Below are 16,367 nucleotides of genomic sequence, written 5' to 3' on the forward strand. Positions count from 1 at the left end.
AGTGTGAATGTGTATGTTAGTGGGATTTTTACCAAATGAGTAAAACGAGGCCAGTCAAGCCCCTCCAGGAAATAAGCCGAGCCGTCAGACTCACACGCCGCATACATGTTATTTTAAGCCCAAATTACACATCATCTGATATCCATCCTAAATGGCTTTTCCAGCTTCACTGCTCCAGGTATTCTGAGATAGAAGGACAGTGGTAAAAAGAGGCCAACAGGTTTAGCAGCAGCATAAAGAAAAGAGAGGGGGGGGGGGACAAGCTCAGCTCTACTCAGATGAGGGAAATCTGCCAAATCCCCAATTCCCAGTGAAGGAGAGGGCATGTCCCAGGCACTACAGAGATGCTGGGCTACTTGTGTCTTTTTCAAACATTTACATTCATGACTTCTGCACTTTAGAGAAGTTGACCTTCTCCCATGTAAAAGATTCCATTGGATAAAGTGCATTTTGCGTAAGTTTTAAAATGTTTGTTTTTGTTGTGCTTCTCTTATAAATAACCAAGTAAAGTTTATTAAATCTTAATGTCATTGGGTACAACTTGTAGTGGTTCTTTCCTTGGTATTGATGTAGACTTTGAAGTTGGGTAAAGTTGAGCAAAATGGCAAATTTAGAAAAAAAAATTCCAATTTTGTGGTTTTATAATCAACTGAGGTCATATAAGAACCAACGCTGCTTGACTTTTAGCCAGTGAATCTGCTAATATTAGCTGGCATGAAGAAGTAAACACAATTGCACAGATGAAAATGGACTAAAGTCGATCGATTTCCGATTAATGGTTCATTTGCTTGTCTAATTTGTAATGTTAGCATGATAACTGAAGGATGCTTGGCTTTGCAGGCTGCACAGTGGTGTGGTGACTAACACTGTGGCCTCACAACAAGATGGTCGCTGGTTTTGGGCCTTGGCTAGGGGGAGTTCGTACAGTGAAGTTTGTATGTTCTCAACTGTTCCTCAGGCTCTTTGGCTTCCTCCCACCACTCAAAGACAATTATGTTAGGGTAATTGGTCACTCTAAATTCTCCATAGGAGTAAAGCTTGTTACGTACTCCACGAGAAGCAAGAACTGAGTTCTTCTTCTGGAGCCTGCAAGAACAAGAAAAAACTTCTGACCAGATAATTGCTTGCATTGGCTTCAGCTTCCATGCAACTTTTATTTGGACTAAACAGTACAACGTATGAATGTTTAGCTTTTCATGGATTTCAGGGTGGCCAGCAAACCATCGTTTTTCTTTGAATTAAATGAAATGTGAAAAATCTTTTCCGCTCAGTTATCCCATCTGTTTTTTTCTTCTTGCTCTTTGATTGATGATATAAATGTCATACATTTTCCACCCGCAGTAGTTTTTTTTTTTTTTTGGTTATACACCTTTTTTTATTTGTAAAAAAAGATGTAGTCATTGATTTTAAAAAAACTGTTTGGTCAAAATATACTTGCTAATATATTAATAGCGTTACACAATTTTGCTTTTATATGAAGAGTAGAGAAATTAACAATATGTTCACAAGTTGCAATCTACGAGTAACCACTTGGGGCAGATTAAGGTAGGGATCCCTAACGATGGACATAGGTAGCAATGATGGAAACTCTACTTCTGTAATCATCTCAATTAACAAAATACCCTACAGCAAGTCTGTCCAGTCTGAGTTCTCTGATGTGACTCGAAGAGGAATTGTCTAGCAATTAGCATTGTATACAAACAAACACGTGAACAATTGTACTAAACAGTAGTTGTGTTTCCATTACATTTTTTTGCAAAAAAGTTTTGACAAACAACAATTGCAATTTGCTGGTGTTTCCATTGATCAGTGGATTACTGCATTGACCTCAAGTCTCATAAAATCTCATTGCTTTCATGAGATTTTACGAAAAGGTAGCCACGTAGCGTTATTTTGGGGTTTTCTACTTGCTGTGGAGAATTTGCTACGACTTTTTGAAGTTTTTTTTTCCCTCATTTTCTTTCCTAGAACTCTGAAATTTGCTGTTTCTTCCATCTTTACCAGAAATGAATTGGTCACGACCACCCACGTCACGTCCGGGGACACGTAAATGCAAAAAAAGTGTTTCCATTTCACCTCTGCGATATATTTCTATATCGAAATGTCTAAAAAAGCCACCTCATGAGAGCATTTTTAACGTTTATTACTTCAGTTTGTTGCCATATTTAGTTTTTGTGCAATTCTAGGTGTAATGGAAATGCACCTGGTGTTAGCTGCCAATGTGAACATGGAGTTATATATTTCTCCAATATATTTGGCTCTAGTCAAATAAATTACAAAAATTTGAAATCATAATCAAATAAGTAGGGAAAATTCTGCTCATTACAAGTGTCAATAATTGGTGGTGAAGCGTGGAACTAATCTTTCATCCGGAGAGCAATATGTCTACAGCACTCCTCCTAAGCTACAGTATATAACTCTGGTTCAACCACATGGACAGTATCACTGCTGTTTTCCATCTATTCATTCTCCGTCTGGTTCATCCTGTTTAGGGTTTCAGGGACAGACAGTTATGCATGTTCCCACTCCTACCTACAGTCACTTTGAGTCAACAATTAACCTAGAAAGCAGGTATTTGGTCAGGAAGAGGAAACCTGAGCCGGCACAAGATGAACATACGAACCAGAGTCTACACAAACTACTCAGCCAAGTTAAAAGCATGAGCTTAGCTATGAAGCAACATTGCTAACCACTGAAAGAATGTACCACCCTAATGGAGGAGGACTCAGAAAACACAACTTTATTAGCCTCTCTTCTTTTTGTTACTAATAGTCCATAAAAGTGTCTGAAGATGTTGACTAAAAGAAAAATTCAATTATTGATAATATTGTTTAAAACAAAATTATATTGTGTAAAAACAAGCTTCAGAGGAAGAACCTGCACATTACCTGTTATTTGTCAAAAGGGCAATTAAATTATCGATGATGCAAACTGAAAAATTTAGGTTTGCTTTATCTATTCAAAAGATCTTTTTTTTTTTTTTTTTTTTTTTTTTAAAGTGTTTTGAACTGTAAGTTCTTTAAATAGTATTAAAACAACTTCTATTTGGCTACAAACCAGATACAGAGCTAATTTGTTTAAAATGGCCCCTGACAAATATGGCACAGCAGTTAGATGTAAAAGCTTGGCTGTGTCACCTCCATGTGCTGCGGCTCACTCCTGAAAGCCAAACACTAATGGAACACTAATGGCTTTCAACATGGTTACGTTTCTCACCTCGTCACTGTTTCTGCTCCCAGGGCAGCCTCTCTGACAAGCTCCCTCTGAGGTGAGAGCTGCTCGTAAAACCCAGCCAGCATTAGCTGAGCTCTGAGGCTATCGTCTCGGCTCTTAATGAATCCTCAGAGCTGACCGAATGAGCGTGTTTACCCCACAGAGGACGTCATCGCCGGTGAAGAAAGAGTGTAATTATGAACATGCCAGTGCTGTTTCCAGTGGTGGCGATTTAAGAACAGGCCCCTGTTGCCCCTTGGTCTTAATGACGCCAGAGGAACAAGTGGCAATTTAGAAGGCTTTTGGTAACACCTTTAACACAAGGCTGCCAACTTCTTCATTTAACCTACAGTATGGAGGGATTATAGAGGTGTAGGAGACAGACAGGTGGTCAGTCTGTGAGCTTAAATATTATTTATTAACTGACTCTTTGACTGTTTCTGTTGCAACATTTTGTTAATTTCTTGGTTTTATTTGGTTAATCTGGGTTTTAATGTTCATTGCTTTTGTTTTACTCCTGCTCAGTGTTTGTTTGACATTAATTTTATAAATGTGTGTTTTTGTTTTTTTTTGTTTTTTATGTTCATTTTGCTGAGGTTGTTCTTTTATTTCTACCTTTTAATCTCCTAGATCTCTCAGCTGGTTGTGGTTTACTAATTACCTCGCCTCCATGCGGAGCTAGTGGTTATCTGCCTGCAGTAAACAACCCTTTCCTTTTAGGAGTTCAACTATATTGGTTGGTTTTTTTCGTCCCAAGTCAAGTCTCATTCACCTTTGATTTTTTTCTTTTTGATAACCTCTGCCTTTGTGTTATCATTATTGTAATTTTACGAAGTGTTTAAAGTGCAACTCAGTTGTGATTGCCACCAATGAGATGTTTCTGATTTAAATTTCTTCCAAGGCCTTTTTGCAGTGAGTTACCAAATTCTCACCAAAATACCTAAATAGCTTTCAAAACAAAAATGTGAAAATGAAAGAAGGTGGTAGGAGAGAAATGTTGAAAAAATTTTAAGTATGACAAAAGTGCTTAAATGGATTGTATTGGCATTTTAGAGCAGGACTTCTACTGCTCGTCTTAGGGTGCATTAACATCAGGATAGTTCACTAGACTTGGTCAGATTGGGGACTTGGCTCAGTTGTAGTGGGCTGTATCCATGGGGACTGAGATCGTGTTCACGCTGCAGTTTAGTCTTACAAGCCAAACTATTAGAATAATATATCCCAATTCTCACCAAAGTGGCGCTGCACTAGTATTTATCAAAATTGAAAACAAAACCCACAAGAAAATGCTCTTTTTCCTCCATTTGCAGGCAAAATATGGATACGAAATTATTGCTGTTTTGAGTTTTATTGTGTTTTATGCAAATACACTGCAGAAATGCACTGCAATAATGGATGCAGTATGAACAACACGCGAGGCAGAGGACTCTTAATGCGAACGCCATGTATTTACCCACTATGCAACTCTATGCCGGTACCCATCAGCTGATGGGTACCGGCGGGCTAAGCGGCATGCGGCTTCGGCTGTTGCCGAGGCAAAAACTCGGGCATGGGAGGAGTTCGGCGAGGCCATGGAGAAAGACTTCCGGACGGCTTCGAGGAGATTCTGGTCCACCATCCGGCGGCTCAGGAGGGGGAAGCAGTGCTCCATCAATTCTGTGTACAGTGGAGATGGGGAGCTGCTGACCTCAACTCGGGACGTAGTGGGTCGGTGGAAGGAATACTTCGAAGACCTCCTCAATCCTACCAATACGTCTTCCGATGAGGAAGCAGAGCTGGCGGACTCAGGGGTGGACTCTCCTATCTCTGGGGCTGAAGTCGCTGAGGTGGTCAAAAAGCTCCTTGGCGGCAAGGCCCCGGGGGTGGATGAGATCCGCCCGGAGTTCCTTAGGGCTCTGGATGCTGTGGGGCTGTCCTGGCTGACACACCTCTGCAGCATTGCGTGGATATCAGGGGCAGTACCGCTGGATTGGTAGACTGGGGTGGTGGTCCCCCTTTTTAAGAAGGGGGAACGGAGGGTGTGTTCCAATTACAGGGGAATCACACTCCTCAGCCTCCCTGGTAAGGTCTATTCAGGGGTCCTGGAGAGGAGGGTCCGCCGGATAGTTGAATCCCGGATTGAGGAGGAGCAGTGTGGTTTTCGTCCTGGTCGCGGAACAGTGGACCAGCTCTATACCCTCTTTGGGGTCCTGGAAGGGGCATGGGAGTTTACCCAACCAGTCTACATGTGTTTTGTGGACCTGGAGAAGGGATTTGACCGTGTCCCCCGGGGGCTCCTGTGGGGGGTACTCCGGGAGTATGGGGTACCGGACCCCCTTGTAAGGGCTGTCCGGTCCCTGTACGACAGGTGTCAGAGCTTGGTCCGCATTGCCGGTAGTAAGTCGGATTCGTTTCCGGTGAGGGTTGGACTCCGCCAAGGCTGCCCTTTATCACCGATTCTGTTCATAACTTATATGGACAGAATTTCTAGGCGCAGCCAAGGTGTTGAGGGGATCCGACTTGGTGGCCTCAGGATTGGGTCCCTGCTTTTTGCGGATGACGTGGCCCTGTTGGCTTCATCTGGTCGTGATCTCCAGCTCTCGCTTAAGCGATTCGCGGCCGAGTGTGAAGCGGCTGGGATGAGAATCAGCACCTCAAAATCTGAGACCATGGTCCTAAGCCGGAATAGGGTGGATTGCCCTCTCCGGGTCGGGAGTGAGGTCCTGCCTCAAGTGGAGGAGTTTAAATATCTCGGGGTCTTGTTCACGAGTGAGGGAAGGATGGAGCGCGAGATCGACAGACGGATCGGTGCGGCGTCTGCAGTAATGCGGACTCTGCGCCGGTCTGTCGTGATGAAGAAGGAGCTGAGCCAGAAGGCGAAGCTCTCGATTTACCAGTCAATCTACGTTCCTACCCTCACCTACGGTCATGAGCTGTGGGTCGTGACCGAAAGAACGAGATCTCGTATACAGGCGGATGAAATGGGTTTCCTCCGCAGGGTGGCCGGGCTCACCCTTAGAGATAGGGTGAGGAGCTCGGTCATCCGGGAGGGGCTCAGAGTAGAGCCGCTGCTCCTCCGCATCGAGAGGAACCAGTTGAGGTGGCTCGGGCATCTGATCAGGATGCCTCCTGGACGCCTCCCTGGTGAGGTGTTCCAGGCACGTCCCTCTGGGAGGAGACCCCGGGGAAGACCCAGAACACACTGGAGGGATTACATCTCTCGGCTGGCCTGGGAACGCCTCGGGATCCCCCCCGCAGAGTTGGCAAATGTGGCTGGGGAGAGGGAAGTCTGGGCTTCCCTGCTTAGGCTGCTGCCCCCGCAACCCGACTCCGGATAAGCGGCAGAAGATGGATGGATGGATGGATGGCAACTCTATGCCAAATGCAAGGAGTTACTTTTTTTCTAGTCTGCTTCCTGTATTTGGTCCACTTAATACGAACCGAGACCTGCATTTGTAGGAGGACCAAGTCCGCTTCTATGATCCAGATCAGAATTTGTTTGCGCATTCACATTTCCCCAAACAAAGCAACTAGACTAGGATTCGAATCAAAAAGGCTAAAGTGAAGGCGCCCTTAAATAACTCTGTCGGTTCAGTCCCATTCAGTCATGGATCTATCAAATCTAAACTCAATGACCATATTAGCATTTATAGCTATGGTAACCATGGATCCGGTCAAATGGCCAAGGAAAATGTACCTTTTCCTTTTACCATGTTGGAAAACATCATGGGTTTAAGTCAAGACGGTGGGGTTGGGGGGAGAACAACACTGTAATGAGAAACTAACGGTACTAACACCCAGATGTGGAGCAAATCTGCACCATTGAAACTACAGATGTGCATAAATATGCTTTACGAATGTAGTTTTATTCCTCAAAGTAAATCACCATGTTAAAATGGAATATGAAATGTCAACACATTCTAGAGGTTCAAAATTAAAAGAAAAAGGGGCAAAAGTGAAGCATTTTATTGTGACAAGCTGATCATATACATCCCATTGTCATCATATCTATCACACAAATTAGTTAGTAAAGCTGCATAAATTAAAGATGGCTCTGTACGGAATTGGGGAACACAATTGGGTCCTTTTTTCCTGCAGTATGCTCCATTGTTTTCTATAATAAAGGACATAAGATAACCTATTTGTCTTAGAATTTAGGGAACATTTCTTCTAACTGTTGCTTTAACACAAACTTTGCTGTTTCAACAGGAACTTTGCTATGAAAAAAGGCTCCAACCCTATGACCTCGAAATATCACACATACCTTAAGTTTAAAAAAAACTTTTTTAAATAGATTTAGTCTGCTAAAGCTTCTTCAGCTCTTTCAGTGTCATCGTGATTGACAACAATAACATAAAAAATTGACAGTAGATGGATTAGTCTCTTTAGAGTTTTGTTGTAATTATAAAAGTGATCTTGTTTACAGCAGCTCTTTGGTAAAAAAAAATAAATAAATAAATAAAAATACATAGGAATAAACAAAATTACAAACTGAAGAGTCTGTGGAGTGAATGAAACTGTTTGTGCATAGAAGAGTCAGAGCGGAAACTCTTTTCAATGGGATGTTCCACAGACATTTGTTGGCAGATCAGAGAAATTGAATATCTGCAGCTGAAGAGGTGCTGGTGGTTTGCCTTGCTTTTTTGCTTTTTCTTTGCTACACCATTGCAGTAAATACATGCAGAGATTTTGCTCCATATTGACAGGATCACATCACACAGTTGCTGCAGATTTATCAGATGCACATTCATGATTTGAATCGCTTGTTCCACCTCATCGCAAAGGGGTCTTATTGGATTCAAATTTGGTGACTGTGGAGGCGTTTTGGAGTACGGTGAACTCGTGATTTGAGTTCTGTGACGTGGTGCATTATCCTGCTGGAAGCAACAATTGCAAGATTACTCATTAACAGACGGACATGGTTGGCAACAATAGTCAGGTACCTTGTGGCATTTGTACAATGCTCAGCCAGTACTAAGAGCCCCAAAGAATGCCAAGAAACCATTCCCTACACCATTACAGCACCTTCAATCTGAACCATTGATCCACGATTTAATTTTGCTTATACCAAATCCTGACCCTACATTCTGAATGTCGAGCTGATTATTGAACATTTTTAATGTCAAACAATGCAAAAGTGCACAAGATCAACTGCTGACATCAAAGTAAAGCTGGTTTATGCACAGTTTGGCAGTCTAACACTACAGTGATCATGTTAGTGTCAATCAGCATTATATTGTTTTTGGTTTTCTACTAATGAAATAGAAACACAAGAGTATAAATCTGTAAGATAAACTCTTTTAGTTAATGTTTATGTAGAAGGATGTTGGCGTTAATGAATTCTCAGTATGTTTAAACCAATTTTCAATGTTACTTCTCTTAGCGCTTATCTGTCAGCTTAGTGTGAGAGTGTGTGTGTGTGTGTGTATGTGAGTGTGTGTGTGTGTGTGTGTGTGTGTGTGTGTGTGTGTGTGTGTGTGTGTGTGTGTGTGTGTGTGTTGGGGGGGGGGGGGGTATGGTTTTCTGGAGGTTAGTTAACACATACCTGACTGTCATGGTCCTGCCCAGCAGTAGACTGATTGGATGGGAGGGATTTGTGTCAGTGTTTGCTCTGGTTAATGAGCGGAAGGAAGGTGAGCCAATACAATACACACACTCTGTCAACGGAGGGACCCTGTCAGGATGTGTGTGTGTGTGTGTGTGTGTGTGTGTGTGGGTGAGTGTATGTGTGTGTATCTGTGTGCATGTGTGTTTTAAGGGTGACTGCTTAAAGCCTCCCAACCAACCTCAGGTTGATTAGTAGTCTGTCTTTATGTAAACATACCAGAGAACTGCTGGGGAATCCAACCTGTGCAAGAAAGGAAGGAAGGAAGGAAGGAATCCTCCATCCATCACTGACCAGCAGCAGAATGGAGCAGGACCTCAAATATCCCCTGGTCACCGCCAGAAAATTAGAGACTTCCACTTCATGATGAGTTACTCCAAAGTTAAAAGGACAGAAGTGCATGAGATCAAGCGGTGGCATCAAAGTGCAGCTGGTTTATCTACTCACAATCCCAAAATAATGTTTCATTTAAACAATACTGCAAAAGCATTTATCATGAATGTATCGTTTTCCACAGAAAGGATTCCTAACCTCATCAGAAATTCTCAGCTATTTACCTGTTTAGAAAAGAAAGCAATTATTTATCCTGTCTGTTTGAATGAGCATCTCAGAGAAAGTAAACGTCTTCAGTCAGGAGGTCCTTCGCGTCTTATCATGAAGTCTTAAATCCGATCTAATTACAGGCTTCTCCGACGACACACAAATGAAGTTTTCTGTCAATTAGATTACCTTTGGATCCAAGACTACAGTTTGTTTGAACATTTCTTTAATTGCTATTTGAGAAAGATATCTAGATTTGGATCAAACTGGGTCAGGGTTAGTCTTTGGTAACTTGGCTGAACCATAAAAAGGTGGCAGTATCTCCAATAAGTGTGCTGTGAATGTTATGTAAGCCACTTTAACAAACTTTAAGCTATTTTTGCTAAACTTCTATTGAATGGATCAGTACATTTCTCTGGCTTGGATGATTTTTGACATAACAGAATTCTACAATGAGCTGACATGTCATCTTCACCAGCTGATGCATTTATAATACCTTCTTTCATTAAAGAAACATGGGAGATAAACTGTCTTAATACCAGCTGCAGCACACAAACGGCATTTTGAGCAGGGACGTATATAAGAACATTTGAATGGGGTGGATACAAGTTATAATGTAGTGACCAATCAGTAAGCAGCACTAACTAATGTATGGCAGGATCATTGGAAACCTTTGGTTTGAATTGATGTGTGAAATGCAAGGATTCTTTGGTGTGTTCAGCTCTTTTTAATCTAAAGGAGAACTGATAAATTATGTCTGTTTTATATGTAACTTATGTCAAATACCTTTGTTCCTCAGTTCACAAGTCACCGGATATGCACATTCATCGCCCAGGTGACTGAGCGACCTGACAAGAAGATTTTCACTCCATTTAAACTGGGCAATCAGCCGGGGTATAAGCCACATGACCCACTCAGAACCCCTCTTTTAAAGACATTGATGGAACAATCAAATAAGAATGGGTGTGCAGATACTTTGAAATCATGTTGATATGTGGCCTTTAAGTTCAGTAAATAACTGCATGAAAACGATTCCTCAAACAACTTCTGTCTGTATTTATTCTGTTCAGCTGCTTTAAGTGGAAGATGAGTTTGTGTCCAAATCTAACTTCTTTAAACCACATTGTCCTTCTTAAGGACCTCCAACGGATACTGTTGCACTTTGTAAACTACAGTCTGTGACAAATGTATGTAAAATTACAACTTTATCATTAATTTTTTCTCATTTTTATTTTCAACTTCACCCCGAAAGCTCAATCCCTCCTTTGGTTAGGTAAAGCCTCTTTTTACCAGCAAAAATGCTTTCCACTTTATTTGCGACGTTTACATGGGAGTTTCAATTCCTGTTTAATTCTTAATAAAGTTAATTCTGCTTTAAACTGATGAAAAATGACCATTTAAACACTTAACTCCTAATGCAACATTTTATTCGGAATTAATCTTACTTCCAATGTAAGTGGCTGGTTACAACTGAAAAGACGAGAAGCATGGAGCTAAACATCATGTAACTGTAGCCATTAAAGCAGCGAACCCTTCCTCACCAGCTTGTCATCACTTGTCCCTGGGTTGTTGCCCAGCTGACTATGAAAGCACTCTTTTTAACCACTGTTTAAACTGATGATGTTGCCATGACCACACTAACAACTCCAATGTTAAACAGCACTGAACACAATAATAGATGGATGAGATTTATGGGTAAATGTGCTTCAGCTAGACTATTGAAGCTGTAATTTGATAAATTGAGCTGCCGTCACTGATTGACAGGTGTTTACCTTGGTGCCGGTGTCCGACCCTGACAGGTCACCAGTCAGAATTGGGGTGGTCACAGGGGGGGGTCAGTGAAGTTTTATAACTATCCCAGCCCCCCCACCCCTAACTTTGCTACTGAGCTTTTTTGTGATTTTCTACATTATGTCAAAAGCTTTATTAATTGATCCAGAAGTAAAAAGCTCCAAATGTTGCTCAGAGATGCGAGGAAGTAACATGTTTTCAAATGTAAAACTAGACCTCAGAAAGATGTGAAATGACCACAGCCTCTTTGCTGCAGTCATGGAAATGATGTAATGTTTTGAAATGATATGCTGGTACCAGAAAGATAATGTCAATGAAAAGTCAGGCCTTTGTTGTGATGGACACATACCCCATGTCCATTCACATTAGAGCAAAAGCCTGCTAAAATCCATTATCAGAGGTAGAGAGGATACTGGTGGAACAAAGGCTTCATATGATAACATGGCTTGATACTGAGACAAAACTGTCAGACCGTTGCCGTTTTTAATTTGTGGGCTTCTTGAGCTGTTTTCAGTCATGTTTGGTTGGGTCTGCTTCGTCCACCCCACTGTTTGCCTTACGACAGCTGGGATATATCTTTTGGGATAAAAAAAAAAAAAGCTTTTTCTGATGGATGGATGGATGTTAAAGCATTTGCACAGAAAAGAAATGCATTTGCCATCCAATTATGTTGCACGTTCAAATATAAATACAATTATGTAAATTATATTCAAACGCGCGCTCCAAATCTTACATCTGTCATTTAAGTATTTGCAAAGAACTAAATAATATTCTATTAATCCCAGAATGGGAAATTAATTATTTCATTTCCCCTTAGATTTAATTATAATAACACATCGTTAATTGGATCAACGAATCTGGTGATCTTTTATTTAAATGTGTGATTTCAGCGTTAAACCACTGCCATCCTGAAGATAAAGAAAATAATTCAGTTAGAATCAGGATTTGGTGTGTAGTTCAAACATCCAACTAAAATTTTACACATTCTTTAGATTATTTTGAATGCATTACTCTTTACTAAAATGACACAGCCAATCAATCTTCTAAATGTGCTTACCTGCTCACCTGTGCATGAAGCTTTTGATAAATTTGAACATGGACATTTTTTCCTCTTCTTTCCATCAAGACTAGAATGGGGGGGTGGCAGCTGTATTTGTCCTTTACATCTTTAAACATATTTTTTTCCTTTTCATTCATGTCATCAGGACAACGACTAGGAGTGTTTTTTTTTTTTAAACCAATCACCAGAAGCTGTTCTTAAAATATGACTGCATGTCTGTAATTCTGTCTTTCAAACACAAACTCCATCATCAGCTTATCCCTGAGGATTATCCAGGTGTTCCCATCTGCTGGCTATACACCACCACCCCTGGAAACCGGACCCCGAGGGATTCTGCATTTGACCCATTACTTCAGTCATCATTATACCCCTTTTATATTGATCTTTTCTTCTAATCGAGCTATTATTGATCACACAGCATTTTCAGACACAAATGAAAACTCACTCCAGACTAAAAAAAGGTTGCGTGTATCCCCACCATGACTGAATTATTACACCGTATTAATGAAAGATATGGTAGATTTTTTAGAGAACCCACAAGTCAAAATTTCCCATGAAAAGGTTACAAAGAGAAGATTTCAGAATTTCACAGCATGCCTCAGTAACTCTGTGAGGAAACCCTCCCACCCCCCTTTTCCTCCTCCACATACACTCACACTAATCTCCACCCCCTCTTCTCACTCCCCTTTTCTTTGGCGTCATGAACACTGAGAGCCCTGGGAGAATCTGGTGAAAGATCGGGTGGGAAAGCAAGAGGGAGGCAAGGAGGGAGTTTAGATATAGGATTGGAAGAGCGAGTCAGCCTACAGAATGCCGGAATTGACTTCTAAACAGATGCAGTAATGCCATTTCTACCCTTTTAAATTTGGAATGCAGGGGGCCAATGAGTAACCCTAAACCCACTATCGCCGTTGCACACAGAAGGCAGGAGGCGTACTCGACAGTTGGTGGCTGGGGCCAGTGAGTCTATCAGCCTTGTTAATCAATATGGGTTCCACTCCGATGGACAGCGATTGGTGTAACTGATGCTCATTCTGCTACTCTGTTCACTCCGGTGGGAGGAGGAGGCACCTGTTCACTACGACTTTCACCTGCAGTTCACAGCTCAGCTGGAGACAGCTGGCCCAGCAGGAGACACCTGGATCAGCACCAAATAGTTCTTGAACATAGTGTTCATACTAATGTCCAAAGTGTCTCCCTTCACCGTTAGAAAAATGCTCCAAGTGTTCCAATGAAATGATACATGTCTTACAAGAAGTAATGTTGTAAAAAAAAATTGTGAGCGAACAGAAAACCTCATGTTGCATTTCATCTGTCTTCATGTCATCCTCCAAAAACACAGAGCAGTAACTCAGTCCGAACATAGGAATCCTGTACATTGAGCCAGGTTGATTGATGCCTATGTCTCTCTGTCCTTCTGCACCCATTGCTTCCCAAATGCAGAAATACCCTCCAGCAAAGTACTGTGCCTCAAATTTCCTCCTGCTTAGGTCAACATGAAAACTTAAATAACAAATACTTTTGGGAATAGTCATTTCTTCCAAAAAATAAGATTCCTTCCAAAGATTTTGAAACGGGGATGAGGAATGCTGATCAGAAGTTGACTCCTTGGTCTCTAATTACCAACAGTGTGGTTAAGTAGAGGAGTCTGTGGAATAAAATTAGATTGGATGACTATCATTAGTTACCTTATCTTTTATCTGTTGCTTTGACTTTGAGTGTTTTTCTTCCTTCATTAAACTTCTTTCAAACTATTTTTCTTGCCTGAAGAGGGACTTTTTATGCACTTTCACCAAATTTATTACTAATTAAAAGTCAATCACTGACAACAAATCTGGTGTAGAAAAACAACATAGACCTCCATTTTAAAGTTTTTTGTAAGCAATGCTAATCCAACAACAGATTACCATGGTAACCCAAGAAATGGAGAAGCTTGTTGCAAATTGATGTTCCTTCTTAAACATGGTATTTTTAACTTACACTATGCAATTAACATTAAACGAAACAAATATTCTTTAGGCCCAAAAACAATTTTACATTGATTCCACATTGTCACGGTAACCCAGAATATGAAGGAGAAGCTTGTTGCAAAGGGATGTGTCCATAAATGTAACCAAACCAAAGCTTATTTCGTTTGAAAGTCTCTGCAAATTCAAGATTTATTTTATTTGGACAGTATGCATGTTGGATTCCAGACCATAAATAAATCAAGTTTCAGTATATGCTCTGTTGTTTACAGTAATATGTTGATGTTATGTTGATCAGGAGATCCTGGTACATGGATGGAGATGTCTTCTGTCTGTAGGGTGTGTAACGTCCCGTTGGTTCAGACAGATCCTGTTAATGCCTTTCATCATTGGGATGTTGAATTGGTGTTGAGTCTGTCACAGAGAGAGATTACTCTGATTGGCTGTGTAACAAAGTTTAGAGACTAACATGTCTCTAAACAAACATGTTGTGCTTTGTTGTATTTTACTGCATAAAGCTTAAAAGCATATAAAAAGCCTTAATTTGCTGAATAACCCATCTAAAGTGTACATTTACATTGAAAAGAAGGACTGAGCTGAAACTAGGTTGGATACAGAAAACAATACTTCACAAAAGCAGTTTCATATTTTTTATGGTTAGATAAAATACAGACTTGTGCTCCATTCTGAGCCATAAAGTTACGTCGTCTTGCCCAGATATTGGTTTCATTGCATTAATACCAGTTCCAGCTCGTCATTGTGGTGTCCTGCCATCACCACCGCTTCTTATTATTGGCTTAGTATATAACAGCAACTTTCCATATCAAGTTAAGGTGCAGCTGTCTCATCTATATTTTGACACTGGATTATTTCAGCCCACACAAATCAAATGCTTGAGTTCTTTCCACCTTTTTACAAACAGTTAAGGACAGATTGTAAAAGAGAAGGATACAGTGATTTACAGAGAAAATTCTTGACTCGTTTTAGCAGGTTTCTCTTTGCAAGTTCTCAGGAAGCAGTCTTTAAACTGCCTGATTGCATGCAATCAATCTCACCTATCTAAGTCACCAAACTATGTTAAAGTAAGCCTCCTTTTTACAGATACTGAAGTTTGGGGCTAATTAGTGCTGATAAAACCTGTGGATTGGAAACACGCTGCCTGTCTGCCAAACTGTCTCAGCTCCATTTGAAGCTGTAGAATACAATAAGAAGTGTGAATGACTTTAATTAGTGCTATCACAAACTTGTATCTGCCCATGTTAGCTTATTTCTTTTGGGATGAGCTCTGAAACTGTTTGCACACACACACACACACACACACACACACACACATTTTTTTTTAAAAAAACGGTCCTGTTTGTCAGGCCAGCAGTGCCACACAGTAATCGCCGACCCAGCATGCATGGAGTGAAACATTGGCAGTGGTGTTAAGACAAACAGCCCCCTCCCTTTAGACTAAGACGACCCCCTGCTGTGGGCTAACAAGCCCATAGTAACCTCGCTTACCGCACACACACACACACGCACACACAGACATAGACTGTCTATTTTCTCCTGTTGGCAAGCAGACACATGAGCATGTAGACACACTGTCTCATTCTTTCACACATATATACAACTGTAAAGCTCCATGAACGTTTTCACATTGTCAAACAGAAAGGAGGCAGGAAGTCTTTCCCTCCAGCGGAGGGTGAATGATGGACAGCATCAGACTAGTGCTCCCTTGTGGTTTTCAGAACTGTTTACTGGTAGCAATTTAACAAATTGGCTTCTGTCAAACCTATCATCAGATTAACGCATAGAAAATTGCACAAATTTACAGCTGGCATGCAAAAGAAACGGCTCATCTGCAAGCTCAAACTGTAACTACATAAAACTGCAAGCTCTATAGGAAATTTCCCTTTATAGGGATGCATGTTAAATATTTTATTTAGCTCCATCTATGGATGGAATTCAATTATTATTATTATGCATTGCAGAAGCCTGCATTACTCACGTTTTTATCATAATCCTACAAATTATTCAGATCCTCAAAAGGCATCCTTATGTTTTCGTTTCAGTACTTTTCAGCGCGAAAGGTTTAACATTGATTAAATTGTTTGTAAATCAAGAATTCATCCTTTTCTTCGTATGACTTACTGTAAATATGCAGGAGGGGAATTCCAGGTCCTGAGGCTGTGACAGCAGATTTTCTGTCATATTAGTTCTACAT

The sequence above is a fragment of the Telmatherina bonti genome, assembly GCF_933228915.1.
Source record: "Telmatherina bonti genome assembly, chromosome: 7".
NCBI lineage: Eukaryota > Metazoa > Chordata > Actinopteri > Atheriniformes > Telmatherinidae > Telmatherina > Telmatherina bonti.